The sequence below is a fragment of the Solanum lycopersicum genome, chromosome 1 (genome assembly GCF_036512215.1).
Source record: "Solanum lycopersicum chromosome 1, SLM_r2.1".
Classification (NCBI taxonomy): Eukaryota; Viridiplantae; Streptophyta; class Magnoliopsida; order Solanales; family Solanaceae; genus Solanum; species Solanum lycopersicum.
The window spans coordinates 5,901,450-5,923,369 of NC_090800.1; the positions used below are offsets into that span (position 1 = coordinate 5,901,450).

The following is a 21,920-nucleotide window of genomic DNA, read 5'->3' on the forward strand; positions in this document are numbered from 1 at the left end:
ACACATACTTTTAGTGATGAAATATAAAAATTCGTAACAAAGTTTGTCCACTAAAGTTTACCACCAAAAAAATAATTGGTGCCATTTTGTTAAGTAGTGTTAGTCATTAATTTAAAGTTAACAGTGATTCATTATTTCATCACTTATAGTGTATGCAATTCGTGACAAACTATGACATCAAATTCATCACTAAGTATTCACTTTTAGTGACAAAATTTACTTTTTATGTTTAAATATACTTTTAGTGACAAAACATAAAAATCGGTAGCAAAGTTTTGTCCATTAAAATTTTCCACCAAAAAAATTATTGGCGTCATTTGTTAAGTAATGTTAGTCACAAATTTAAAATTATCGGTGACATAATATTTCGCAACTAATAATGTATTAATTCATGACAAAAAATTTTGTCTTGTAATTTATTAAATTTTGGACACAAAAAAATTTCATCTAAAAAAATATGTTATTACAATATACACAAATTAGAGTTTGTTGTTATATATTATGAATTTTAGCTGTGAAAAATTTAGATTTAATTATGGCATTTATTTTGTCATTAATAATATAAATAATTGGTGACAAATATTTTATTTTCTCTAATCAATTTGTAATTTAGTAACCACAAAAAAATTATTACAAAATATGTAAGGTGTTAAATAGTGACAACTTAAAATTTGTAGTTAATAATTCAACTATTTGCTACAAAAAAAAAAGTCATAGCTAAATACAATGCTTTGCTACAATTGTTCATAATTACAAGTCACAACTTACAAAAAGAATAATACAAGTGCTTGATAAGAAATAGACAGAGTCCATTCGTTAATTGGTAAGTGAAAGTATTAAAACCAACGAATTCGGTCAATTTTGTAAAAACGAAAAAGTTCAATACATCAATTTTCTTAAATTACACAATTATAAAATGCATCATTTGAAAAATACAATACATGTTATAAGTATTGTGAGTGGGGCACAGTTCTACCACTAGGTCACTAATATTTGTTGGTTTTACACTTCTGTTTTTTTATATTGATACACTTTCATTGATAAGCACAATAAAAATTAATTTCTCGAATCTTTGTGCTAAGTTTTGTGTGTGTCTATTGATTTGTGATCGATAAACTACATAGACTAAGTCGATTTATTTGCGTCTTTCTATAAATATGTACATATTTAATAGTAATTCCACATACATACGTAGAGTAACTATACAAAGATAACATCGACTTACAAATTTAGACTTCGCAAAGATGCGATATATTTGATGAATTTCTATTAACTTTTCCTATCAATGTGAAAATTGAAATAAACTAAAAAATGAAAGCCCAAATAAAAGAAATGAATTAACTATGATTTCAAATATATTATGATGAAATACTATAGTCATGGGTATCAATGTTCAACATGAATCGATTATTTATTTTTTTAATAAAATCAAAAGTTTAATTTTAAATAAATTTATAATTGTGCCGAACAATTTTTAAAATTTACAAAACTAAATAAATAAATGAAAAAATAGTACTGAATATATTTAAAGATATTACATAGTTTGATTAAATTTAATTTACATTTGAATGAATTGTGGATGGTAAATTTCATGCTTTTGTGTATGAGTATAAATAATCATATAAATATTGTTTCTACAAAAAGTTAAATTTGAAAGAAGTGAATGAAGTACAAAATAAAATAAAAATGAAAGACAAGAAAGAGTTGATATGATGGTAAACACTCTTCACTTGTAAATTTAAGATTCTGAGTTCGATTCCCCGAAACTTTTGCTAGTTGTTCCACTCATCACTCTTGCCAATATCACAAATAACAAAAAGAATCATAATAGGAGTTTGAGGGATGTGAAAATGAGTTAGGACAACTGCTCCTATGAACATATTGGCCACCACATATAAGACACTCGATCTCCACGTGGTGTCCATTACAAAAATCACAAGATATATTTATAAGAACCCCTCATGCAATCACGATTTATCCTAATCATTCATATCAATAATAGTACCAAAATTATTCAAAGAAAGAAAAATATATTTGTTTAGAAAAACACTAGAATAATTAATTATAAACTAACTAAATAAATTAAAAGTATAATCTAGAAGAATAGTTAATGTCTAGTTCTTCAGCAGTGGCACCAAAAACTTGTCGCTCCCAGTTGCACACGCAAGTGTACGTGGTCGCACAAGTAACATAGTGGCTCTAAAAGAGCCAAATTATCGACCCAAAAATGACTTGTCAATTAACTATTTTAATAAATTATGCTAGTCTAATTATTCATTTAGAAGTGACAAAAGAAATTGATTTTTATTTAAATACTAAAAATACAAGATTTATTTAAGAGTGTCAAAAATAAGATTTTTTTACGACCCAAATAAAGGTATTTATTGACATATTATTCATTAGGTTTTGATCCAAAAGAGAAGAGATACAAAGTGTTTCTGTCAGCAACACAAAAAGGCAACAGAAAACGATGTGGTCTAAAATTAAGCATAGATGAATTGTGGAGAGAGACTCAAAGCATTACTTCCTCTACTCCTTATTCTATGTCTAGTGTTGGCATTAGAGGAGTTATCTATTAGTTTGTTAGCAATCACGAACATGTTATAGCTGCAATTAATGTTAAATCTGAAAATTTTGAAATTGTTGCATTGTGGAATGCATCTCATTGGGTGTTATCATACGAGTTGATATAGGTGACTGGTAAATTAAGTGTTATAGATTATAGGGTATGGGTAAGCGGATTTTTTGACTTATGGATTTTCAAGCAAACTCTATAAAAAGAATGATAGAGACTTGTGATTCGATTTCTTTCAATATGGAACGACATAGTGTTTGGACCTATATCATCCGGCATGTCCCGTGATGGATTGCATTTGTGGTTAACTTAAACTCTGGCGTGTTATGTTCGTGTTATGATGTCAATACAAAGATTTGGTGAGAATTAGGAATCTCATGTCTTCCAGAGAAGACCAATATCAAAGGCATTGATAGTTATAAAGAAAGACTAGTCATTGAAATGATATGTCGGAATTGTAATATAAGTCTCTTTGATTAATTTATTACTTGTCCTTGGAATGATTTCTATGTCGGAATTCAGAGTTTTTTGTAATTTTGAGAACATTCCAGGACTTGCAGTCTTATTTAGCTTGTTGTTGACGGAAAAATACTACTAAATCAATCACTATTCTTGTTCACAGATTCAAATCTTGTTTTCAAGTTTAAAAGTGGGAGGCCTTTTGAGTTCATAATCTCGATTTGTAATTAGTGATTTATGTAGCTTTTATTGAATCTGTATGGATCAGTTTACAGTTACCTTTAGTTTTGCAATTACAATTCCTCTTGCAGATCAGTTTATTAAATCACACTGATCTCGAGATTGCTGTTATGGTTCAACTTTCTGGCCATTGGTTTACTGGGTGTTCCGTTTTAAATTCATAGCATTACTACATGAATGAACTTGCGTGAACAAAATCTAATCGTAAAATAAAACAGTTCTTGAAAGGTCGTCAATAAGATATTTGACATACAAAACACTCATCAAATAACTTCCGGTTTGAACAAAATTACCCAAAGGGAATGAGACTTTCAACATAACTATAAATGCCTTTGATGTCGTTTTCCTTAGGAGGCCCATTGATTTTGAATTCTCTCCAACTCTTTCTTATGAAATCATAACACAAACAACATAAATCACCTGAGTTCACGACGAATACATTCTCCCCATCGAAGAATGATGCAAATCTAGGCTTTGCATTGTTCCATATTGAGGGAACCCCAATAATATGTCTCTCCCATTCTCTTTTTGGAGTCTTGTCTAAAATCCATAAGTCAAAGTATCCTTTTCCCCATTTTATGTAATCTATGACCCGTAATTTACCCTTCACCTCTATCAATTGGTAACAGTACGCGAACTCAATTGAATTTCACAACGCAATATTTTCGATTTTTTCAGATTTAACATCAAATGCAAGAATAAATATATAATCTGCCATAGCAAATCGATAGATGATTCCGCTAATGCAAACACTGGGCAACCAATATAGAATCAAAGGGAATATGTTCGTAGTGTCTCTCCATGATTTGTCTATGCCTAAAGTAAAAACAGAGTACTTTGTGTGCGTTTTTCGAGGATGATATGTTGTCCGGAGAACTTTATACTTGTTTTCTTTCGGGTTAAAACCTAATGAAAATGTATTCCAGCATTTACCTTCATTTGGATTGGGTAGAAATCTTACTTGTTTTGTGCTGGGATTGAAAACAGCAGGTTGCATATATGATGACACGGAACCACAAAATAAACTATTAACGCAATTCAAACGAGAATATGAAGGGACACAGTTGTATAGGTTATTAAACGAATTAAAAACGTAAAAGAAGAGGTCAGAACTTGGTCTTTTTTTGTGTAGTGACCAAGGCTGCTATTATATACATATATATATATGTGCGCGCTGATGATGTACATATGATTGAGTTTGAATACAAATAGAAAAAAGCTATCCTAATCAATAAAGAATTTTGAGTTTACATAAAAGACTTATTATAATATCTAGAGGAATTCTATTTATTGTCATCTAAAAAAACGGGTCAGCTTGAAGAACGGAGACAGAGGATTTTCCATCTTTCTTTTCCTCCGCAGTATAATAAACTCCATCTCCGTGCAAAAGGAATTTTGTCCCACCAGAATGACATTTACGGATATCAGAAAAAGCCGATTCGGATAGCATTGAATTATAAAATGTGGAAACACACTTAAACGCATTAATGAATTAGAAGGAAGCCATGAGAATATTTCGAATATTATTTCTTGAGGTAGAAGAACTCATAATGTTGAAGGCTGACCGCTAAAGTTCTGTTTTTTTTTTTTTTGCATCTTATTATTGATGAAGTTCTGTTTGGCTCTCTGTTTCATAGTAAGACTCTATTTCTTTGTATTACATTACATTTAGGACTCCCAAAAAATTGAACTTTTTTTTTTGTTTAAAATCGTTAAAAATAAATTATTGCCACGGAATTTAAATTATTATTTTTTAAATGAAAAAGGATCTGATATATCCCTCAACTTTGTCACTTATATCTGATATACCCCTTGTTATGAAAGTGACTCATATATACCCTCAATTGTAAACAAATGACTCACATATATCCTTTACCGAAAAAAAATAATTTTAATCTAAATTTTATTATTTTTTTCTAAAAAATATAATACCATATGAGTAAATTTAATTATCGTCAAACATACTTTTTTGACTTTTTTTTGTTTCAATGACTAATTTATAATTATTATTTTGATAAACAAATTTATTTATGTTTTACTAATATTCTTGTAAAACTTATTGTAAATGACCAAATTTTTTCTTCGAATACGAAATTAAATTACAATACACAAAAAAAATAATTTAAATTTTTATTCTTTAAACTAAGGAATGAAGGACAAAAACAAAATAAGAATAAGAAACTCAAATAATTATAATAAAAGAAGTCAAAAAATAATTTATGTATGAAAAAAATTAAAATATAACTTGAACTTTGATAGAAGAATCATATATACTCCTAAATAATTTTTTAAAAAAAATTAGAAGTAATAAATATGAATTTAAAACTATTTTTTTGACTTCCGTTAAATGAAGGGTATATGTGAGTCGTTTGTATAACGGTAAAGGAATATATGAGTCACTTTTATAACGAGGGGTATATCAGCTCTAAATGATAAAGTTGAGGGGTATATCAGATTCTTCTTCCTGTTTTAAATCCCTAAACAAAATCTTTTTTTTTTGTAATAGCATTTTGCATATGATTTTGTTTTAGAATAACTATCATAACATTATATCAACATATTTTATTTTATATCATATACTAATAAAATTACGTGTGCCTAGTACAAGTATGATACTGCAAGACAATACTTCCGTGGGAACAGTATCATAATAGATCAGGAAATCTATCTTGTTATGATATGAATACAAAGATTTGGAGAGAACTAGGAATCTCCCAATATCAAAGACATTTATCGTTATATAGAAAGACTAGTCATGTAGAGGCATTAGTTTGTTTTGTACACTTTGTCGTTTGTTTAGTTGAAACAAAGCTTATATCGTCAAAATTGTAATATATGATGGAAAACATGACTCTTTTTGAGTAACTTTTTACTTGTCATAGGATTGATTTCTATGTCGGAATTCAGAGTTTTTTTTTGGGGGGGGGGGGGGTGGATTTTGAGAACATTCTTATTTGTCTTGTTATTGCACAATAATTATGAGGATATATAATATTCTTTGAGTTGTAGTTAATTTAAAGGATTCATTAATTTACATAAGAATATGTAGCACTCTATCATTCTTATTTGTCTTGTTATTGACGGAAAATTACTAGTAAATCAATCATTAATCTTGTTCACTATGTGACCAGTTTATTATAACTTCAAATCTTATTGCGCAAATCTTATGGATGGTATGAAGACATTCTCAGGAGAGTTGATTGGCTAATTCCGAGATTACAAATCCACAAAGTTATAATGTTGTTTCCTTTCAGTTGGCTAGAATCCATTACTTTATCGAGTTATAGCATGACTACATGGATTAATTTGCGTGACAAAATTTTAACACAAAATAAAATAGTTCCTGAAAGGATATTTGGGTGAAAAAGAAGGGGTGAAATAAGCACGTACACCAAAACACGAAATAATCCAAAGGAAACAAGATTTTCAACATAATATAAATGTAATATATTTCTATTTTGGAGACTTTAATATCAAAGCTACGATCCTATAGGTTCAAGTTACCCAAATTCAAGAAAAAGGACATGCAAGCACTTATGATATCTACCAGTTTGAACAAAATTATCTAAAAGGAACAAGACATTCAACATAACTATAAACGCCATCGATTCTATTTTGCTTTGGAAGCCCCTTTCCTTTATTTTTAATTCCCTCCAACTCTTTCTTGTGACGTCATAACAAAAACAACAGACAACACTTGAACTTAAGTACAAGACAAATACGATCTCCCCATCACTAGGAGTGGGGGATGGTATAAATATAGGTTTTTTCTCATTCCATATCGAGGGAAAGCGAATGATATGTCTCTTCCATTGTTTTCTTGGAGTATGCTCTAAAATCCACATGTATATGTATCCACTTCCCGTTACATAACTATAATCTATGACTGCTAATTTACCCTTCACCTCTATCAGAAGGTGATAGTGCTTAAAGTACGACTGCGACTGTGAAAAAAATGTTTTCCACAATGCAATAATTTCATAATTTTCAGATTTAACATCAAATGCAACAATAGAAGATTTGTAACCGTTTATAAAAGGCTCATAGATGAACTTATAGATAACTCCCCTAATGCAAACACCCGGGCTACTAGATGGGGCACAAGAGAAAACATGTTGAGTCTCTCTCCATGATTTGTCTATCCTTCTTGAGCATGATATATTGTCGAGACAACTTTGTATTTGTTTTCTTTTGGCTCAAAACCTAATGAATAGTTACACCAAGGAATATCTTTATTTGGATGGGGCAAAAATCTTACTTCTTTTGTACTGGGATTGAAAATCTGTAGAGTTGATGATGTCCAACCACAAAATAAACCATTAACAGATGAATTGAAAGAATAAATAATATGTATGGACATGATTATTGGATTTATTAAATTTGTCAACTTGAAGAAGGGAGGCAGAGGTTTTACCATCTTTCTTTTCCTCCACGGTGTAATAAAATTCTCCTCCTTGCAAAAGGAAATTTGTCCCCCTCGAACAACATTTGGCGATATCCAAAAAATCTGATTCCGATACAATTGAATTACACAATGTGGAAACACGCTTTAAACGCATTAAACACTTGACAGGAAGCCATGAAAATATTTCAAATATTATATCACATGGAATTGATGATTGTTTTTTGGCAAAATTCATCGACTCGTTCATGGTTGAAAGTTGAATAGTGGCACTAGATTGCCAAACAAAGTTGGACGTTTTTTTTTTTTCTGTTTTAAAACCCTACACACAATATAATATTTTTTAAAAAAAACCCTTAGACCAATATTACTGAAAAAATTGAACTTCTTTTTTTGGTTTTAAATCCTTGTTTATGGGCATATTTTGGACTCTTGGAAAAACAAAATATGGAACTTGGAAGTTTAATTTATGTCAATCATCAGGGTTGAAAATTGTTATTTTATACTTCCTCCGTTTCAATTTGTTTGTTTGGTTTTTAACTTTACATGAAGTTTAATTTGACTGTCCATTTTGTCAATCATATAATGTTGTTTGATTAAACATTTGAGTTTTACGAGTTCAATCTTGTGCTACTACTCTATGGTATGTGAGGGAATTCAAGTTCCATTCGACATGAGATACAACTTGGATTTGTAGATTATTTAATTGGACGAAATGTGAGGAAATTCAAGTCCGAAACACTATCTTGGATTTATTCATGGACCAACGCCTCATAAGAAAGAAACCGACTTAGGAATGTTGTAAGATGTGTCGCAGATTTCCCATATATACTTTTATGTTTGTCTGTATTTTCCCAACAATAACGATAAATGCTTTTGATGTTGTGCCATTAAAGAGACCAAAGTGCATATTTTAAGATTGACATAATACATAAATATGTCATTTAACTTGGCTTCAAATCACATTTATGCCCTTTAACTTTTGATGGGCACAAATAGACACTTAAACTTGTATAAAGTTGAACAAATAGACACATATATGCTACATGTCATTTTTTGTCCTACATGATGTCCTACGTGTATTGTGTCATGTATGGCTCATGTGTTTATTTATTTAAAAGTTGGATAGTTAAAGTCACTACGCCAAATTTATCATACTTAACATCAAACTTCTAAAATTTCCAGATTCTAATATCTATACATTTAATATGGAGAGTATATATTATGAGAATTAAAATACAATTTTGAAAAATAGATCACTTTTTGAAGTATAAAATAAATTCTCATATAAAATTCAATAATTCTCAAAATGACCTTACAGGTCATTACAGAACTCTCATCAACAAGTTACAGATAGTCAACCAACTTAACGACTACTGAAATTCCCCTTAATACCATATATTTAGTCTTTTCCCATTTTATGTCTTCGTTTTCTTATTTATTTTTAACAAGCTTTGTGTTTGATCTCAATTCTAAAATTCTTATTTTAAAATTCGTACTAATACACAAATCATAAATACACAAAGATATTGAATTGATATTTCATCAGTGTCACATTTACAATGAAAAAAAGAACATTTTTCTCTCTTTTCTATTTACCTTTTTTGCTAACTATTTCTCTGCTTCTAATAATACGAAAAAAGAGACTAAATTATAAAGTAATGTTTGATAAAATCAATCATCCTTAGATGAGTGCTTTAGTTGACTTAAATTCCTTCTCTTGAGCATCCCTCCATAGCTGAATACAAACTAAAATTGTCAATATTCTTCTCGAAATTCTCCGTCTAATTATCATGTCCTACTTCAAGTATAACCTACAACTGAAACATGTCCTACTTACAACAATATGGAACAAGCCATGAAATGAAGCCTCGTTCTGACAAAACTTGTATTAACTGTCTCTTGGGAATATCTTGGTTATTAGAAAGAGCCAAACAGATTTTTTCAAGAGAGGTTCTAATCCCTGAATGTGACGTAGAGAATGTTGGTTCAGTTCTTAGTGACTCATATAGATGGTGATGACTAACTAGCACAAGAAGATGAGGAAAATTGTCAATACTCAACATTCTGATTTTTTAATAGTTTGTGCATCATACATCAAAAATTAAGCTGAAGTTAAATAGAAATTCTTATCTAGACAAGGAAGTATCATTATACTTAGAAATTCAAACTAATCTCAAAAAGTAATTTAGAATACAAGACTAAAGAAAAACATAACGAAGAAATTCAGTAAGGAAAATTACAATTAATGTGTGTAGCCAAAATAATATTTTGGAAATTTTAATTAAAGTATTATTAAATGTTAACTATGGTAGGGGTTTAACCTCTACTAAACCCCTCCTCCAACTATAAAAGGTGAAAATAAAGGTCTAGGCCAAACAAATAAAAAAACACTTCACATTTAGGAAGAAAGCAAAGTTTTTTCTCCCCTTTTTTTCTCTTTTTGAAATTTTATGCACAAAAAATGCAGATTTCTCTCCAATTTGATCAACACTTTGAATAGCTAGAAGCAAAAGAAGGTTGTCGAATTTCCACCTAATAAAATAACCTTTTTTTATTTCTTTCTACCTATTTAGAGTGTTTGATCAAACCCAAGAGGATGTTTTTGTACATAAAGTTTAAAAAAGGGAGAAAAGACTTTGATTTCTTCCAAGATGTCATAGTGTTTTTTCATGTGTTGTCCTAGCCCTTTATTTTCACCTTTATAGTTGGAGGAGGGGTTTAGTAGAGATTAAACTCGTAGCATGGTTAATATTTGTTTCAAAATAACTAAAGTCTTTTGATACTTATACACTCATCTTATTCCATGTATGAAATAAGTCAAATGCTTAAGTGTCAAAATAATATTTTAACTTAACATTTTATCTGAGGTCAAGTTTTAGAGTCGAAAAATCAACACAACAACTTAAGCGTGAATTTGAAAACTAAATACTAACTATGAAAGAATATTGAATATCTTAATAGAAGAGTGTCATGCAGAGAAGAGAAAGAAAAAGGATTAATATCTTAATCAGAATACAAACATATTCAAGAGAAAATGCTCCAAAAGCTCACACTGATTAAGCCAACATATATATGGGGAAAAAAAAGAATTGAAAGTTAACATTCAGAGGAAAGGCAATCATGCCACATTTTAGCAATGGACAAAACCTAAACAATGTCATTATCTCAAACTCGTTCAATAACAAGTTTTAAGCCATCTCATTTAGCATGTACGAAGGACAAACAAGAAAATAGAGGGCACAGAGATATAAAAGTTATTGTATGAGCTTTCATCCATCCCAACCTAAACCTTTGGAGAGCTCTAAAGAGTAGCCCCAAAGGTAAGCAAATTCTCACTCAAACAGGCTCTCAATGGTTTGTTATTTGACAAATCACACCAACAGATATAGATGGCATTTCAGCAACGAATACATGTTTTCAAAGAGATAAAAAATAGAAGATGAAAACCTTAAAAATGATAAAACTAAAATCCCTATTTCAAATAACATCTTGATATAGGACAGATGAGTGATAAAGAAAGCTAAGCATGGAACTACAAGTAAACTACACATTCATATTAACCAAAACAGGAAAGAAATATTACATTAAAGCTTCGTAAAAAAATGTAATTAAACTACTTTACAAACATACAACACAAATGATAAACTATACAAAAACGGAGCTAAAAAAATATTAAAGAAAGAATATTACTTGGTTCCGGGCAGCGAACTGGACGACGACAGTGTTGACGGAGATGATTCCACTTCTTCAACTCGAAGAAATTCAAAATTTTAAAATACTAAGACAAGAATTCCAAAACCTCTTTAGGGGAACTCTCAAGTCTACAAATCCTTCCTTGAACGGTGAGGAGAGGGGCTTTTTATAGCACCCCAAATCTCCCAATTCTGAGAGTATTTTCGATGTGGGAGAAACCATTTTTTGGAAATTGCTTAATGGATAAGGCTCCAGTAAGCTGGAAATGTACGAACTAGTAAAAATTTAAAACGACATTGGAAAAGAAAATTGAAATTGGAAGAAAATAAGGAGAGTGGGCGCGTTAGAAAAATAGGGAAATAAATAAAGGTGTGGGTGGTTTATTGAGAAAGTAGGCCTAAATATTGGACCCAAATAAATGTATTTTCTCGAGAAATTGAATTTGAAAAATATGATTCGATACAAATTAAAATTAATTAATCTTAGCTTCTTACTTTAACGAGAGAAAATAATTACTTTGAAATAAAAGATCGGCTATACCAATTAATTCATGAATTAGTCAATTTTCTTTTAGAGAAATAAATTATACTCAATTAAAACTCTATTCTTTTTTTTTTCTTCAGTAAATCAATTTTTCTCAAATATTCATAAAAAATGATAAATATATAAATACATATATTATAAATATAAAAATATATCATCTATATGAAAAATGACAAAAATACCTTGAAAATAAATTTTGAAAGTAATTTTTTATTTTCGAAAACAATTATTTCAAATTGTTTGAAATTGGAGAAACTCGTAAATTAATTAAATTATGGAGGGTCAATATTGGGTGTCAACACATACTTAAATTAAAATCTTCAAAATATTAGTTTGGCTATACACATTAATTAATTTTCCTTGCTAAATTTTCTTCATTGTGTTTTCTTTTGTCTTGTATTCTAAATTACATTTTGAGATTAGCCAAAAAAAATGGGAGTTTCCATGTGGTCCACACCTATGGGTTCACCGAGGCCACTGGACCAGCCCTGGTGTGTGAGTGGCAAGCCAAGTGGTACAAATTACCCTGGGAAGAAAAAGCCGGGATAAAGGCAAAATAAGGGTTGGGCATACTGACATTTATCTACGGGAGGTTCGAGATGAAGTTCATGTGAGTCTAAGTGTTTTTTGAGCTTTTTTGGCATTGTTTCAACAATTTGTGTCAACTAAAAGGTTCGTTATAAGATTTAGGAAAAAAATATTATTATCAAACTTCTAAAAACTTTAACCATGTATTATAGGACCGTTCTGCAAAGTTTGTTGCTTTTTTGCAAAGCCGATACTTAACTTTATCGAAATATATGGAATAATTGTTTACCAAATGAGCATGGAATTGAGTTTCATTGAAAAAAAGAATCGGTTCATTTTGCTATCGTATAAGGAAGTTATAACTCTTTTAGTGAAAAATTTAGTTGTTGGTTTACGACATAAATATTATTGTTCATACTGTGCCAATTGATATTTTGAGTATGTTGGAAATCTGGAGCTCAAAATAGCCTGATCCTTACGAAATTCTTCTCTATATAATATGGGGGTTAGTATGACATTTTCTCATGATTTCTTCATATGATATTCTTTCTTTATCCATATATTTCGTGGGTGAATTTGAAGCTTTATCGATTTGGACTCAATCTTTTAATAAAATGTATCTTTAGGATCCTTATGTTATGTGCACACTGATTTTGGGATAAACTTTTGATTCATCAATTATTTTCATTATATTAACTACATACTAATCTTGGATACGTGCTTCACACGTGAGTTACGTGAAACATTATATACGGTATCTTAAGAAAATCAAATAGCAATAAGTATCACAAACAATTCAACGAAAAAAATATACAATTTGGAATATATGAACAAACAATATATTGTTTTATAAAATATGTAACCCCTAAAATTAATTTAACTTTTATATCACATAGAATAGTTGAAAACGTAAGAAAAATAATGCATAAAACCTTTCATATTGTATCAACTTGATGAACTTTGCGAAATTCATGCGCCTAAAATAAATTACACTAATTACTATAGCGTAAATTAACCATTATCACACAATAAGGAAATTATCAAAATTATTTTTCTAAAATGTGATTATAAAATCGCGTCAGTCTAGTAAATGAAAATTCTCTATACTCTATAAGAATATAGGCATAATAAAAAGCAAGAAAAGGCAATATGCACAACTTATAATCTTTTGTTCTGAAAATGTCAACTACTATACCTCACTATCTAATTCAAAGACTTGTTTTACATATTTACATTTATATAGGGATCCATGAAAGAACACAATAAATTATCATAAATTTACACATTTAATTTTTGAGGTTGTAAATACAAACGGAATGAAAACTATGGAAATTGTTAAAAATATAGATTTCGAAACTGAAGAGATGTGAATTATTGAAATGTGACTTTTTAATATAGAAAAATGATGGGGAAAAAATAAAACTTCTATGTCATATATATGCAAAGTTAATTAGAGCCTCAATATCTAAATGTGAAAATCAGAAACACATAAATTATTTATAATAGCTAAGATTTCAATTAATTTCAAGATCAATGGACATATTTAGAATACTTGTAATCTCAAAAAGAAAGGAGAAAAAATAGAATGTCAAGTGGTAATTGATCCATGTTATTTTGGATAATGACTTATTATTCAATCAAATGTATCTTTCAACCTTATTGGAACATAATGTCAAGTGATAATGAGTAATATCAAATTAATTAAAAATATATGTACATAAATAATATAAATGCAGAGAAGTATCTTGAGTTGGGACCTGGAGTGGAGTTGGGTTTTGAAGGTTAGCAGACAAAATTTCCCCAAATGTATACTACTAAAGGTAGTGTAACATCTTGTAACTTAAACTAACTTAGAATAAGCTAAGAAATCAAGAATAATCAATTTTAGGGATAAATAGAGAAATCTGGAAAAGTTTCCAGCTTTCAAAATGAGAGTTTTGGTCATTTTCAAATGTCCATACCTTCTATCTCAGGAGTTTGGATGAGTTCTTTATATGGATGGAAAGTCCTTGGGAAGATCTTCCAACGCCGCCGAGTTTGCGAAAACTCGATGCCGTATGAAGGAGATATGTCTTTCGAAAGTTTGGTTGTTGGACTGAGGAAAATTCAATTCGGATTTTAGTAAGGGTAAAGTTGTCTTTTTGTCATATTATTTCCTAATTTGTTTTAAGGTTATATTAGAGGTAAAAACAAGTCCCAAATAAGTTTTATACAAAAACTGTAACACTTAGGGCTTGAGAGGAAAGACAAAAGAAGGGGAAGATAAAAAAAATTGTCCAAGAAACACCAAGATTGTTGCATAAATTTCGTCGAGGGTGATACCTATTGAGGTATGTGAGATTTTTTTGTGTTGGATTCTTCCACCCACACACCATTTTGATTCAATTCAGCAAGTTAGAGTAGACAAGATGATGAACATTGATAGTTTGATGAACAATTGTCAAATTCTTGATTGAATGGGTTGTAGTATGTTCTAGTTGAGTTGATTCGTGTTTATATGTTGTTTTACGAGTCTAAACAATTGGTCAATGCATTATTTAGTGATCCCAAGTGTTTGGAGAAAGATCAATGGGAGTTTAGAAGGTTTAGAGTTGAAAATCGAAGAAGAAAAGTCGGGAATCCCGTCAGACAACCCCTGGGGCGCCGCGCCTACCAGAGCCCCCTCATGGCAGGCTCTGTCTGACAAGCGTTGGTGCGCCACGCCAGTCAGAGCGCCTAAGACCAGAGTCTATCCGTCAGGCTCTGGCGCTCTGCGCCTCTCATAGGGTATTGTCTACACCTTGAATGTCTTATAATCGAAAGAAAATTTTGATAGTTCATGTAACAATTGATTATGTTAAAAAAGTTTTTAAAACTAGAATCAATAAGAGAGATTTAAACATTTATGTTGTTATATAATGTACTATAATTTATGTATGTTTACTTTTGTCTTACAAAACATTACAAGAAATGTTATACTATAAGGTTCGATCTTTTATTATTGAGCTTATCCAATTAGTCTGAGAAGGATACATATTCATTGCTTTCGTTGATAAGATTGTTGACTCTCTTTTTTTTCAATTTTTTGTTGTTCATCTTTACTAATGCATATAGATTCAGATTTTTAACGTATCTAGTTGATTTTTTTTCTTAAACTAATGTACATTGCCATCGTCATAGCATTATCATACATTACAATTCTATCATGCACAATGCATCGTGTTCAAACATTAGTTTTGATACATAAAACGTATTAAAGATTTAACAAAAGATTATTTCAATATTATTTCATCATGAACTGAGACTTTTCTTCATTCAAATTTCTTCGTCTTCATCTCTTTAGTTTATTGCTGAATGCTCAAGGCTGCAGCTCAAGTTAGACTACAACTAGAACTAGGAAACTATAAAACAGAATGTAGATCGATTTTTTTATCTAAAAGAAAACAATATAAATAATAGAAATTAATTAATTATATATTATTAATTAATATAGTATATAATATTATATAATTAATAGGTGAGAGAAATAATATTAATCAGAGAAAATCAATTTTGTTATAAATTCATTGAATGAGTGGATAGTCCATAAGGTTGGTACATGAACAACCATTCATATTCACTAGGTTACATGAACCTTTTTGGATAAGAATGTATCTATTTATTATGACACTTAATATGGTGACCTTTAGAGTGATTTCTCACTCTATAAATAGGGTTGTTTACTCACTATTGTAATAGATACATGTGAGACTTGAATACACTTGAATAAGAAAAAAAATTCCTCTTCTTCTATATACTTCTCTTGTCTTCTTCTCTTTATGATTATATTCTTATGAGCTTGATTTTATAACACGTTATCAGCACGAATCTCTAGCCAATTAAGATTGAGTTTTAGTTTTTTCATTAACTCATGTTTTGGTTGATCTCGTTATGAGAATCAAGGTATTATATGCATAAAATCAGGTATGTATTTTCTAGAATATTTTATGATTTAGAATAAAAATAATATTCAGTCACTAACAATTATCAAGAACCGAAGACATATACTACTATTGGTTGAATATAACATGCTATACAAAACTTCTTAAATAGAAAAAGGTACAAAATTTTAATAGCATGAGTTTGAATGTTATTTTGATTGTTTTGAAAGACTGAAAGGGTGAGTCATGTTGTACTTTGGTCTATTATACCGTTGGTTAAGGGTAAGACGATGGATTCAAGTTTCATCGCACCACAAGGGTAAGACATCAGGTTAAAGTCCGGATGCACTATAATGAAAAATATTTGAGGATAAGACGATAGATTTAAAATCTATCGCACCAAGAGGATAAGACATCAAATCTGAGTTTTGATGCACCATGATGATAAGGATTGGGTTCAAGTCCTTTAGAATTTGGCCTAACACGCCTTGTATGGATAAGACATTGAGTTTGAGTCAATGCACCATAGTGATGAAACAATGATGACTAAGGTTTTGATGAAAAGCCTTGAAATTTGTCATATTGAACTTGCTCCATTCCTTGAAAAGAATGTGGTAGCAACATATGATAACTTTGAAATCCGATGCTGACTTGCTCTATTCTATCGTATGAATGTGGTAGCAGTAAATAATTAGTCTGAAAGATGACAAATGATTAGCGATATGAAAAAGGGCATGAAGGGACGGAATTATAATAGTCATCATTGTGGTAATTATAAAAGGAAGAACACTATGGGTTCTCCAAATAGTCCTTCAAAATGTGAAGGCAGTTTTCATTATCAAAATGGTATGAAAGGACATTGGACTTGTGAATGTTGTCGACCCAATAATTTGACAAGTTTATAAATCCTCTATCATGATACAAGAAGATAAAGTGATGGTACACTTAATCTTTCAAAGTGATGTTGAGGTGTGTCATGGAAATATGATGAATTTTAAAGCCATGACAATGTGCTTATAATGCAAATTTATGAAATACAAATAAATAATTAGTCCATTCCTTTAAGAGAATGTGACTTGTGATGAGTATGGTGAATGCTCGACCATTCTATATGAGAATGTGTCCAGATATGATAAAATCATTATGGGTTGGATATATGTTACAACTCACCTCTATGGAAGGTTTGAGAAAAAATGATACATGTCACTTTTCATCTCTACGGGAGATTTGAGAGGAAATAAATTTTATTTGGCAGAAATGGCTAATTGTATTGTACGTTGTATACGTCACTATGGTATGAACTACCGAAAGGGCAAAAGAAAGAAATAGTTCTTGCCTATAAGGATTGTGGTCATTATTGTGTGGCAATACAAATTATCATTGGTTGTGTACCTATGGTACAACAAAAGTAAAGCAAGAAAGACGTCTTACTCGTAATAATTTTGACCATGACAATAAGTGTTGTGCGGAATTTGAGATAATACGAGAAAATATAAACGCGAAAAACAAGACAACAGATTTACGTGGTTCACCAATAAATTGGCTATGTCCACGGGAAGAGAGGGAGCAGTTTTATTATGGAGAGGTTAAAACAGAATTACAGAATAGGGTTTGCCATAGCGTCTATATATAGTGCTAAGCTACGCCCTAAAAGGCTTGGGCCCAACATACAGAATCAACAGAAAATTAAGGGCCCAATACCTTACGTCAATATACTTGGTTCTCTCATGATAGACTTGATCCTTGGCTAGACAAATTGCGCTCAAACTGTCACAATACACCGTAGCCTGATCATAATGCAGACCAAGATCACTAACCAGCCCTTTCAACCAAATCCCTTCTTTTGCAGCCTCTGTCAAGGCCATGTACTCCGCTTCCGTAGTAGACAAAGTCACTGTAGGTTGCAAAGTTGCCTTCCAACTGACGACAGATCCTCCAAGGGTAAACACATAGCCAGTCATCGATCTTCTTGTGTCAACATCTCCAGCATAGTCTGAATCAGAATAGCCAGTAACTAAGCACTGAGTATCACCTCCATAAATGAGACCAACGTCAGATGTACCTCTAAGGTACCGGAAAATTCTCTTCACAGCCTGCCAATGTTCTCTCCCTGGTTGTCCCATAAATCTGCTCACTACACTGACTGCATGTGCTAAATCTGGCCTTGTACAGACCATAACATACATCAAACTTCCTACGGCACTGGCATAAGGGACTCGTGACATATACTCCTTCTCTTCTTCTGACTGTGGAGCGAACATGGCAGTGAGATGGATATTGGCAGCACTGGGGGTATCAATAGGCTTAGATGAAGACATGCCAAACCTCGCCAAGACCTTCTGAATGTAGCTTCTCTGTGACAAGAAAAGTTTCCTTCTCTCTCTGTCTCTAATGATCTCCATCCCTAAAATCTTCCGAGCGGCTCCCAGATCCTTCATCTCAAACTCAGCACTAAGTAAACCCTTCAGCTTCTGAATATCATACTTCTTCTTTGAAGCTATCAACATATCATCTACATAAAGCACCAGATAGATGAATGAATCATCATTGAGCCTATTGTAGTAGACACAACAATCATATGAGCTCCGAGTATAGCCCAACTTCACCATATAGCTGTCAAACCTTTTATACCACTGCCTTGGAGACTGCTTAAGTCCATATAAGGACTTCTTCAACTTGCAGACGTGATTTTCCTTCCCTGAAACTTGGAAACCATCCGGCTGAGTCATGTATATCTCTTCCTCCAACTCTCCATGTAGAAACGTTGTCTTCACATCAAGTTGTTCAAGCTTCAGATTCTGATATGCAACTATCGCTAGTAACACTCGAATGGAAGTATGTCTGACCACTGGGGAGAAGATCTCATTGTAGTCCACTCCCTCTCTTTGGTTGAAACCTCTGGCAACAACCCTGGCTTTATACTTGACTCCTTCTGCTGGTGATATCCCTTCCTTCTTCTTGAAAACCCATTTGCAAGTAATAATCTTTCTCCCCGAAGGCTGTATGACCAGATCCCATGTCTAATTCTTGTGTAGGGACTCCATCTCATCTCCCATAGCAGCAAACCATTTTTCAGAATCAGAACTTAAAATGGCTTCTTTGTAAGTAGACGGCTCAGATGTATCTACCTCTTCAGCAACCTGTAGTGCATAACCCACCATGTCCTCAAAACCATACCTCGTAGGTGGCCGAACTCCAACCCTCCTTGGCCGATCTTGAGCTATACTCTGATGGATATCTGATGGCATAGATTCTGGAATATCAGTTTCTGTCTGTGGCTCTTCATCCTTCTCTTCAGGTTCCTTTAAATCGCTCTCGTTCTGAATGACTTGAAACTCCACCTGTTTGTCAAGACTCCCAGTTTCTGACGTAGTTGTAGGCTTCACAATGGTTCTAAGCAGAGAACTTTCATCAAAGACAACGTTCCTGCTCATAATAACCCTCTTTTCTGCTGGAGACCAGATTCTGAAACCTTTCACTCCATCTCCGTAGCCCACAAATACTCCCTTTTTAGCTCTTGGTTCTAACTTACCTTCACTGACGTGATAGTAAGCCGTACAACCAAAAGCTTTCAGATTTGAATAATCAGCAGCTTTTCCTGACCATATCTCCATAGGTGTCTTGCACTGTATGCCTGTTTGTGGTCCGCGGTTAATCAAGTAGCAAGCTGTACTAACCGCTTCTGCCCAGAATCTTCTATCTAGCCCAGCATTAGAGAGCATGCACCTTGCTCTCTCCAGAAGTGTTTGATTCATCCGCTCAGCTACACCGTTCTGCTGTGGTGTATTTCTGACTGTATGATGTCGAGCAATCCCTTCATCCTTACAGAATTGATCAAATTCAGACCAACAGAATTCCAGCCCATTATCAGTTCGCAACCTCTTGATCTTCTTCCCTGTTTGATTTTCCATCAAAATTTTCCACTCCTTGAACTTCTGGAAGGCTTCACTTTTATGCTTCATCATGTACACCCAAGTCATCCTTGAGTAGTCATCAATAATGGACACAAAAAATCTGCAGCCTCCCAAAGACTCAACACGGCATGGACCCCAGCAATCAGAATGGATATAATCAAGTGTGCCTTTTGTTCTATGAATGGCCTTTGGAAACTTGTTGCGATGTAGTTTTCCAAAAATACAATGTTCACAAAACTCTAGGCTCTTAACCTTATGACCAGCAAGTAAATCCTCCTTTGACAGAATTTGCATCCCTCTTTCACCCATATGACCAAGTCTCATGTGCCATAACTTAGTCATATCCTTCTGGTGAAATTATGATGATGCAACATGGGCTGAACCTGTAACCGTGGAACCTTGTAGAAAATACAAAGTACCACGCATGACACCTTTCAGAATCAAATTTGAACCCTTCCAGACCCGCAAGACTCCATCTTTTCCCGACCAGCTGAATCCCTTGCTGTCCAAAAGACTGAGAGATATCAGATTTTTCGTCATCAATGGAACGTGCCTGACCTCGTTCAATGTGCAGAAGCTACCGATATGTGTCCTTATCTTGATCGAGCCTGTCCCAACCACCTTGCAGACAGAACTGTTGGCCATCGAGATGCTGCCTCCGTCTACCTGCTCATAAGTCGTGAACCACTCTCTCCTAGGACAGATGTGATAGGATGCCCCAGAATCAAGAACCCACACATCTGAATGATGAGTGTGCTCATCCGCAACTAGGGAAATATCTTCTTCAGAATTGGTGTCTTCTTCAGCAACAGCAGCAGACACTGATTGTTTTTCCGATTGCTTCTTCTTCTTCGGACAATCAAATTTCCAATGTCCCTTCTCCTTGCAGTAATTACAAACATCATCCGGCTTTGCACCTTTCGACATCGGCTTATTTTTCTTTCCGCCGTTTTTTCTTCCCTTTCCGCTTCCTGTCAAGTCGTTAATGCGTTTAAAGTGTGTTTCCACATTCTGTAAATCAATTGTATCGAAATCAGATTTTTTGGATATCCATAGATGTCGTTCTACTGGGACAAAATTCCTACTAAAAGGAGAAGAAGTTTATTACACCGCGGAGGAAAAGAAAGATGGAAAAGAATCTGCCTCCCTTCTTCAAGTAGATAAATTTAATAAAATCTACAGTTGTATCCCTAGAAATTCTCATCTCAGTTCATGCGTTAATGGTTTATTTTGTTGTTGGAGATCATCATCTATACTAATCTTCAATCCCAGCACAAAAGAAATAAGATATCTGCCCCATTCAAATAAACATATTGCTTGGTATAACTATTCATTAGGTTTTGAGCCAAAAGAAAACAAGTACAAAGTTGTCTCAGCAGAATATCATGCTCAAGAAGGATACATAAAATACTGGATTTTCACTTTAGGCATAGACAAATCATGGAGAGAGAGTCAAATCATTTTCTCTTGTGTTCCGTCTACTAGTCCCAGTGTTTGCATTAGTGGAGTTATCTATCAGTTCATCTATGAGTCTGTTATAAACGATTACAAATCTGCTATTGTTGCATTTGATGTTAAATCTGAAAATTATGAAATTATTGCATTGTGGGAAGAATTTGGGCTGCATTATCACGAGCTAATAGAGGTGAAGGGTAAATTAGCAG

At 32.3% G+C, this 21,920-nt stretch overlaps 1 long non-coding RNA gene across 3 annotated transcripts; it reads right to left on the bottom strand.

Moving 5' to 3' along the window:
* Window positions 1-9,189: 9,189 nt before the first annotated feature.
* Window positions 9,190-11,692, bottom strand: LOC138348166 (uncharacterized). 3 transcript variants are annotated; one of them, XR_011220494.1, is made up of 2 exons: window positions 11,370-11,692; window positions 9,190-9,414 (listed from the first exon to the last, which is right to left on the bottom strand). It is a non-coding gene; the product is annotated as an uncharacterized lncRNA (long non-coding RNA). The 3 variants fall into 3 exon arrangements; XR_011220496.1 differs by having other exon boundaries at window positions 9,190-9,698; XR_011220495.1 differs by having other exon boundaries at window positions 9,190-9,702.
* Between the last annotated feature and the right edge of the window lie 10,228 nt (window positions 11,693-21,920).